Here is a 9,427-nt window from a genome sequence, read left to right on the forward strand (position 1 = left end):
CCACATGCCTTGGGGGGCACTCCTCCCCCCTTGGCCGCCGCCCCCTTGGGAGATTGAATCTCCCAGGGCCGGCGCCCCCCCTGGGGGCCTATATAAAGGGAGGGGGGATAGGGGCAGCCGCACCCTGAAGTCCTGGAGCCCCCTCCCCCTGCTACACCTCTTCCTCCTCCGTCACGTGTTTGGCGAAGCCCTGCAGGAGTGTTGCTGTTCCACCACCACCACGCCGTTGTGCTGCTGCTGGAGCCATCATCATCAACCTCTCCTTCCCCCTTGCTGGATCAAGAAGGAGGAGACGTCACATGCTCCATACGCGTGTTGAACGCGGAGGTGCCGTCCGTTCGGCGCTAGGATCTCCGGTGATCTGAATCACGGCGAGTACGACTCCATCATCACCGCTCCATCTAACGCTTCCGTACGCGATCTACAAGTGGTATGTAGATGCAAACTCACTCCCTTGACTCGTTGCTTAGATGAACTCATAGATGGATCTTGGTGAAACCGTAGGAAAAATTTTAATTTTCTGCAACGTTCCCCAACAGTGGCATCATGAGCTAGGTCTATGCGTAGTTCTCTATTGCACGAGTAGAACAAAATTTTGTTGTGGGCGTAGATCTTGTCAACTTGCTTGACGCTACTAGTCTTATCTTGCTTCAGCAGTATTGTGGGATGAAGTGGCCCGGACCAACCTTACACGTACGCTTACGTGAGACCGGTTCCACCGACTAACATGCACTAGTTGCATAAGGTGGCTGGCGGGTGTCTGTCTCTCTCACTTTAGTTGGAGCGGATTCGATGAAAAGGGTCCTTATGAAGGGTAAATAGAAGTTGACAAAATCACGTTGTGGTTATTCGTAGGTAAGAAAACGTTCTTGCTAGAACCCAATTGCAGCCACGTAAAAGATGCAACAACAATTAGAGGACGTCTAACTTGTTTTTGCAGCAATTGTCATGTGATGTGATATGGCCAGAAGTTGTGATGAATGATGAATGATATATTGTGATGTATGAGATCATGTTCTTGTAATAGGAATCACGACTTGCATGTCGATGAGTATGACAACCGTCAGGAGCCATAGGAGTTGTCTTTATTTTTGTATGACCTGCGTGTCATTGAAGAACGCCATGTAAACTACTTTACTTTATTACTAAACGCGTTAGTCATAGAAGTAGAAGTAGTCGTTGGCGTGACAACTTCATGAAGACACGATGATGGAGATCATGATGATGGAGATCATGGTGTCATGCCGGTGACAAGATGATCATGGAGCCCCGAAGATGAAGATCAAAGGAGCTATATGATATTGGCCATATCATGTCACTACTTTATATAATTGCATGTGATGTTTATTATGTTTTATGCATCTTGTTTACTTAGAACGACGGTAGTAAATAAGATGATCCCTTACAACAATTTCAAGAAGTGTTCTCCCCTAACTGTGCACCGTTGCTAAAGTTCGTCGTTTCGAAGCACCACATGATGATCGGGTGTGATAGATCCTTACGTTCACATACAACGGGTGTAAGACAGTTTTACATATGCAAAACACTTAGGATTAACTTGACGAGCCTAGCATGTACAGACATGGCCTCGGAACACGGAGACCGAAAGGTCGAAGACGAGTCGTATGGAAGACACGATCAACATGAGAATGTTCACCGACGATGACTAGTCCGTCTCACGTGATGATCGGACACGGCCTAGTCAACTCGGATCGTGTAACACTTAGATGACTAAGGGGATGTCAAATCTGAGTGGGAGTTCATTAAATAAATTGATTAGATGAACTTAATTATCATGAACTTAGTCTAAAATCTTTGCAAAATATGTCTTGTAGATCAAATGACCAACGCTCATGTCAACATGAACTTCAACGCGTTCCTAGAAAAAACCAAGCTGAAAGATGATGGCAGCAACTATACGGACTGGGTCCGGAACCTTAGGATCATCCTCATAGCTGCCAAGAAAGCATATGTCCTAGAAGCACCGTTAGGTGACCCACCTGCTCTCCCAGCACTGCAAGACGATTTGAACGTTTGGCAGACACGTGCTGATGATTACTCCCTCGTTCAGTGCGGCATGCTTTACAGCTTAGAACCGGGGCTCCAAAAGCGTTTTGAGCAACACGGAGCATATGAGATGTTCGAGGAGCTGAAACTAGTTTTCCAAGCTCATGCCCGGGTCGAGAGATATGAAGTCTCCGACAAGTTCTATAGTTGTAAGATGGAGGAAAACAGTTTTGTCAGTGAGCATATACTCAAAATGTCTGGGTTGCACAGCCGCCTGTCCAAGCTGGACATTAACCTCCTGGATGAGGCGGTCATTGACAGAATCCTTCAGTCGCTCCCACCAAGCTACAAGAGCTTTGTGATGAACTATAATATGCAGGGGATGGTGAAGACCATTCCTGAAGTATTTTCAATGCTGAAGTCGGCAGAGGTTGAAATCAAGAAAGAACATCAAGTGTTGATGGTCAATAAGACCACTAAGTTCAAGAAGGACAAGGGTAAGAAGAACTTCAAGAAGGACGACAAAGATGTTGCCGCGCCCGGTAAGCCAGTTGCCGGGAAGAAGTCAAAGAATGGACCCAAGCCTGAGACTGAGTGCTTTTATTGCAAGGGGAAGGGTCACTGGAAGCGGAACTGCCCCAAATACTTAGCGGATAAGAAGGCCAGCAACACTAAAGGTATATTTGATATACATGTAATTGATGTGTACCTTACCAGTACTCGTAGTAACTCCTGGGTATTTGATACCGGTGCCGTTGCTCATATTTGTAACTCACAGCAGGAGCTCGGAATAAGCGGAGACTAGCGAAGGACGAGGTGACGATGCGCGTCGGGAATGGTTCCAAGGTCGATGTGAACGCCGTCGGCACGCTACCTCTACATTTACCTACAGGATTAGTTATAAACCTTAATAATTGTTATTTGGTGCCAAGTTTGAGCATGAACATTGTATCTGGATCTCGTTTGATACGAGATGGCTACTCATTTAAATCCAAGAATAATGGTTGTTCTATTTATATGAGAGATATGTTTTATGGTCATGCCCCTATGGTCAATGGTTTATTCTTAATGAATCTCGAGCGTAATGTTACACATATTCATAGCGTGAATACCAAAAGATGTAAAGTTGATAACGATAGTCTCACATACTTGTGGCACTGCCGCCTTGGTCACATTGGTCTCAAGCGCATGAAGAAGCTCCATGCTGATGGACTTTTGGAGTCTCTCGATTATGAATCATTTGACACATGCGAACCATGCCTCATGGGAAAAATGACCAGGACTCCGTTCTCCGGAACAATGGAACGAGCAACCAACTTGTTGGAAATCATACATACCGATGTGTGCGGTCCAATGAGTGTTGAGGCTCGCGGAGGATATCGTTATGTTCTCACTCTCACTGATGACTTGAGTAGATATGGGTATGTCTACTTGATGAAACACAAGTCTAAGACCTTTGAAAAGTTCAAGGAATTTCAGAATGAAGTAGAGAATCAACGTGACCGAAAGATAAAATTCTTACGATCGGATCGTGGAGGAGAATATTTAAGTCACGAATTTGGTACACACTTAAGAAAATGTGGAATCGTTTCACAACTCACGCCGCCTGGAACACCTCAGAGAAACGGTGTGTCCGAACGTCGTAATCGCACTCTATTGGATATGGTGTGGTCTATGATGTCTCTTACCGATTTACCGCTATCATTTTGGGGATACGCTCTAGAGATAGCTACATTCACTTTAAAATGGGCACCGTCTAAATCCATTGGGATGACACCGTATGAATTATGGTTTGGGAAGAAACCTAAGCTGTCGTTTCTAAAAGTTTGGGGATGCGATGCTTATGTCAAGAAACTTCAACCTGAAAAGCTCGAACCCAAGTCGGAAAAATGCGTCTTCATAGGATGCCCTAAAAAAACCATTGGGTATACCTTCTACTTAAGATCCGAGGGCAAGATCTTTGTTGCCAAGAACGGATCCTTTCTGGAAAAAGAGTTTCTCTCGAAAGAACTAAGTGGGAGGAAAGTAGAACTCGATGAAGTACTACCTCTTTAACAGGATAGTAGTGCAGCTCAGGAAAATGTTCCTGTGATGCCTACACCAACTCAAGAGGAAAATAATGATGATGATCAAGGTACTTCTGATCAAGTTACTGCTGAACTTCGTAGGTCCACAAGGACACGTTCCGCACCAGAGTGGTACGGCAACCCTGTCCTGGAAATCATGTTGTTAGACAACGGTGAACCTTCGAACTATGAAGAAGCGATAGCGGGCCCAGATTCCAACAAATGGCTTGAAGCCATGAAATCCGAGATAGAATCCATGTATGAAAACAAAGTATGGACTTTGACTGACTTGCCCGATGATCGGCGAGCGATAGAAAACAAATGGATCTTTAAGAAGAAGACGGACGCGGATGGTAATGTCACCATCTATAAAGGTCGACTTGTCGCTAAGGGTTATCGGCAAGTTCAAGGGATTGACTACGATGAGACTTTCTCTCCCGTAGCAAAGCTTAAGTCCGTCCGAATCATGTTAGCAATTGCCGCATACTATGATTATGAGATATGGCAGATGGACGTCAAAACGGCATTCCTTAACGGGCATCTTAAGGAAGAACTGTATATGATGCAGCCGGAAGGTTTTGTCGATCCTAAGAACGCTGACAAAGTATGCAAGCTCCAGCGATCCATTTATGGGCTGGTGCAAGCATCTCGGAGTTGGAACATTCGCTTTGATGAGATGATCAAAGCGTTTGGGTTTATGCAGACTTATGGAGAAGCCTGCGTTTACAAGAAAGTGAGTGGGAGCTCCGTAGCATTTCTCATATTATATGTAGATGACATACTTTTGATGGGAAATAATATAGAATTCTTGGACAGTATTAAGGCCTACTTGAATAAGTGTTTTTCAATGAAGGATCTTGGAGAAGCTGCTTACATATTAGGCATCAAGATCTATAGGGATAGATCAAGACGCCTCATAGGTCTTTCACAAAGCACATACCTTGATAAAATTTTGAAGAAGTTCAGAATGGATCAGTCCAAGAAAGGGTTCTTGCCTGTACTGCAAGGTGTGAGATTGAGCTCGGCTCAATGCCCGACCACGGCAAAAGATAAAGAAGAGATGAGCGTCATCCCCTATGCCTCAGCCATAGGATCTATTATGTATGCCATGCTGTGTACCAGACCTGATGTAAACCTTGCCGTAAGTTTGGTAGGGAGGTACCAAAGTAATCCCGGCAAGGAACACTGGACAGCGGTCAAGAATATCCTGAAGTACCTGAAAAGGACAAAGGACATGTTTCTTGTTTATGGAGGTGACGAAGAGCTCGTCGTAAAGGGTTACGTCGACACTAGCTTCGACACAGATCTGGATGACTCTAAGTCACAAACCGGATACGTGTATATGTTGAATGGTGGAGCAGTAAGCTGGTGCAGCTGCAAGCAGAGCGTCGTGGCGGGATCTACATGTGAAGCGGAGTACATGGCAGCCTCGGAGGCAGCGCATGAAGCTATTTGGGTGAAGGAGTTCATCACCGACCTAGGAGTCATACCCAATGCGTCGGGGCCGATCAAACTCTTCTGTGACAACACTGGAGCTATTGCCCTTGCCAAGGAGCCCAGGTTTCACAAGAAGACCAGACACATCAAGCGTCGTTTCAACTCCATCCGCGGAAATGTTCAAGATGGAGACATAGAGATTTGCAAAGTGCATACGGATCTGAATGTCGCGGATCCGTTGACTAAACCTCTCTCGCGAGCAAAACATGATCAACACCAGAACACTATGGGTGTTCGATTCATCACAATGTAACTAGATTATTGACTCTAGTGCAAGTGGGAGACTGTTGGAAATATGCCCTAGAGGCAATAATAAAAGGATTATTATTATATTTCCTTGTTCATGATAATTGTCTTTTATTCATGCTATAACTGTATTATCCGGAAATCGTAATACACGTGTGAATACATAGACCATAACATGTCCCTAGTGAGCCTCTAGTTGACTAGCTCGTTGGTCGACAGATAGTCATGGTTTCCTGACTATGGACATTAGATGTCATTGACAACGGGATCACATCATTAGGAGAATGATGTGATGGACGAGACCCAATCCTAAGCATAGCACAAGATCGTGTAGTTCGTTTTGCTAGAGCTTTTCCAATGTCAAGTATCTCTTCCTTAGACCATGAGATCGTGTAACTCCCGGATACCGTAAGAGTGCTTTGGGTGTACCAAACGTCACAACGTAACTGGGTGACTATAAAGGTGCACTACAGGTATCTCCGAAAGTGTCTGTTGGGTTGACACGGATCGAGACTGGGATTTGTCACTCCGTATGACGGAGAGGTATCTCTGGGCCCACTCGGTAATGCATCATCACAATGAGCTCAAAGTGACCAAGTGTTTGGTCACGGGATCATGCATTACGGTACGAGTAAAGTGACTTGCCGGTAACGAGACTGAACGAGGTATTGGGATACCGATGATCGAGTCTCGGGCATGTAACATACCGAATGACAAAGGGAATTGTATACGGGGTTGTTTGAATCCTCGACATCGTGGTTCATCCAATGAGATCATCGAGGAGCATGTGGGAGCCAACATGGGTATCCAGATCCCGCTGTTGGTTATTGCCCGAGAGCCGTCTCGGTCATGTCTACGTGTCTCCCGAACCCGTAGGGTCTACACACTTAAGGTTCGGTGACGCTAGGGTTGTATGAATATGAGTATGAAGTATACCGAATGTTGTTCAGAGTCCCGGATGAGATCTCAGACGTCACGAGGAGTTTCGGAATGGTCCGGAGGTAAAGAATTATATATAGGAAGTGGTATTTCGGCCATCGGGAAAGTTTCGGGGTCACCCGGTATTGTACCGGGACCACCGGAAGGGTCCCGGGGGTCCACCGGGTGGGGCCACCCATCCCGGAAGGCCCCATGGGCTGGAGTGGGAGGGGAGCCAGCCCATAGTGGGCTGGTGCGCCCCCCTAGGCCCACCCCTGCGCCTAGGGTTGAAACCCTAGGGTGGGGGAGGCGCACCACATGCCTTGGGGGGCACTCCTCCCCCCTTGGCCGCCGCCCCCTTGGGAGATTGAATCTCCCAGGGCCGGCGCCCCCCCTGGGGGCCTATATAAAGGGAGGGGGGAGAGGGGCAGCCGCACCCTGAAGTCCTGGCGCCCCCTCCCCCTGCTACACCTCTTCCTCCTCTGTCACGTGCTTGGTGAAGCCCTGCCGGAGTGCCGCTGTTCCACCACCACCACGCCGTTGTGCTGCTGCTGGAGCCATCATCATCAACCTCTCCTTCCCCCTTGCTGGATCAAGAAGGAGGAGACGTCACACGCTCCGTACGTGTATTGAACGCGGAGGTGCCGTCCGTTCGGCGCTAGGATCTCCGGTGATCTGAATCACGGCGAGTACGACTCCATCATCACCGCTCCATCTAACGCTTCCGTACGCGACCTACAAGTGGTATGTAGATGCAAACTCACTCCCTTGACTCGTTGCTTAGATGAACTCATAGATGGATCTTGGTGAAACCGTAGGAAAAATTTTAATTTTCTGCAACGTTCCCCAACATAAAGGCCAAGGGCATTAGTACCGACCTTTTAGTCCCGGTTCTTAAACCGGGACAAAAGGCCCTTATGAACCGGGACAAATGCCCTATTTTCTACTAGTGAGAGAAAGTTGATGGGGACCATGCATGTGGTAGGATATTGTAGTGTGGTGTCTGGTTGGGAGGAGAGAGAGAGAGGAGAGAGGGTTCATGCATATGAAGAGAGAGAAAAGAGAGAAGGACCACGCGGACGCTTTGTGTTTGTCAAGTGCATGTACGAACTCCTGCAAAGCTCCTCCATGTTTGTCTCGGATCTGCCGAAAAACGGATGCCTGGATCACTTTGTGGACCGATCAGGTCCCCGTTGGATGATAAAATTTGACATAAATGATCCGGGTACCACAACCCAGACATATGTCGCAGCTTTGAGGGTCTCCTTTGGAGATGCACTAAACCCACACACCAATCACTGCTTGCATGCCGCCACGACCGACCACGTCGCCCATGGGCCGGCCCAACAAAGCCCGGGGCTTCCGCGAACTGTAGAAGAAAAAAGGAAAAGAAAAAGTAAATAGACATGAGTGTTAAGATGTTCTATTTGGTTAGTGCAGTTCTCTTTGAAGGAAGAGGTCATGAGTTTTGATTCACGTCGCCCGTGCTCTTTTTGGAAGCTTAACAGAAAATCGAGGTCCGAACATATGGCGTATATGTATTGCAATCCACCATACATACAAAATTGGTAAGATTTGTCAGATGTTTATATTGCATTTTATACGTTAGCAGGGTTTGTACCGAAGCCGAGGTCAAAAGCTAAATCTTAGCAAGCTAGATGCTTGAGAGCTGATTTGATGGCCAATTTTCAGGTGTTCTTTTACTGAGGGACAAACGTTTGATGATTTTAAGATATTGAATCAAGCAAAGCTGCTTGATTCAAGCATTGATGGTACTCATGTCTGGATCAAGCAAAGCTGCGGTTCGGATCGTGCCCACTAGCTCTATTGTTCGGGCTGTTTTGTGGTGCAAAGACTGACTGGCCTCCCAGTCCAAGTGCTGAGCAACTATGTTCGTGCAGTTTTGTCTGGAGTGCGTACGGCTAGTTAGGTGAATGTATAGAAATGATCAGCATGATTCCGTTGTAGTCTAGTCGGTTAGGTTACTCGGCTCTCACCCAAGAGACCTGGGTTCAAGCCCCGGCAACGGAAACTTTTTAATTATTTTCAGTAACCCAAAGCTGGTTTCACTTTCTGATCTGAGGAGGTTTGCAGCTTGTACTACTCCATCCGTTTCACAACGTAATGCATAATTTGTTTTTCAAAGTGAAACATGTTTATGACTGACGAAGTTTGTTGATAAATTATCAACATCTACTATTCTGAAGGAGGCCTCTGTGTGCCCATTATTCATCGTAATTACGCTTTTCTACAGAGACAGAAGTTGTAGTAAACTTGTTATATCTGTTACTGTTATACCGGTGAATTATGTTGATTATTTTATTCCAATTCCTTTGTCTCTGTTGTCACCAGTGGCCATTCATGCATGTCTGTGAAGTGACGATTTCTCCAATCGAGGCTCGTGCCTCACTCCCACCTTAACCCTTCTCTCTGATCTTAGAGGATGTTTATTTTCAGGGACTTATTGGTTTAGGGACTTAAAAAAGTAAAGTCCCTATAAGTCACACCTAAACCAAACACAAGGGACTTATTGGGACTTATTGTGATGATTTGGAACTTATCAAATAAAACTCTCAGGGAGGAGCTTATTGGGACTTATCCCGGGCCAGACCTACACCGCGTCGCTCCAGGCTCGTTCCCCGCACGCCGCCTGCCTCTCGGACCAATCGCCGCCGCCGCCCCGCCTCTCGCCC

At 46.6% G+C, this 9,427-nt stretch overlaps 1 non-coding gene across 1 annotated transcript; it reads left to right on the plus strand.

Moving 5' to 3' along the window:
• The first annotated feature begins 8,692 nt into the window (after window positions 1–8,692).
• Window positions 8,693–8,765, plus strand: TRNAE-CUC (transfer RNA glutamic acid (anticodon CUC)). The gene has a single exon. It is a non-coding gene; the product is annotated as a tRNA-Glu (tRNA).
• Window positions 8,766–9,427: the final 662 nt, after the last annotated feature.

This window comes from Triticum aestivum, chromosome 7B (assembly GCF_018294505.1).
Source record: "Triticum aestivum cultivar Chinese Spring chromosome 7B, IWGSC CS RefSeq v2.1, whole genome shotgun sequence".
NCBI classification, from domain to species: Eukaryota; Viridiplantae; Streptophyta; class Magnoliopsida; order Poales; family Poaceae; genus Triticum; species Triticum aestivum.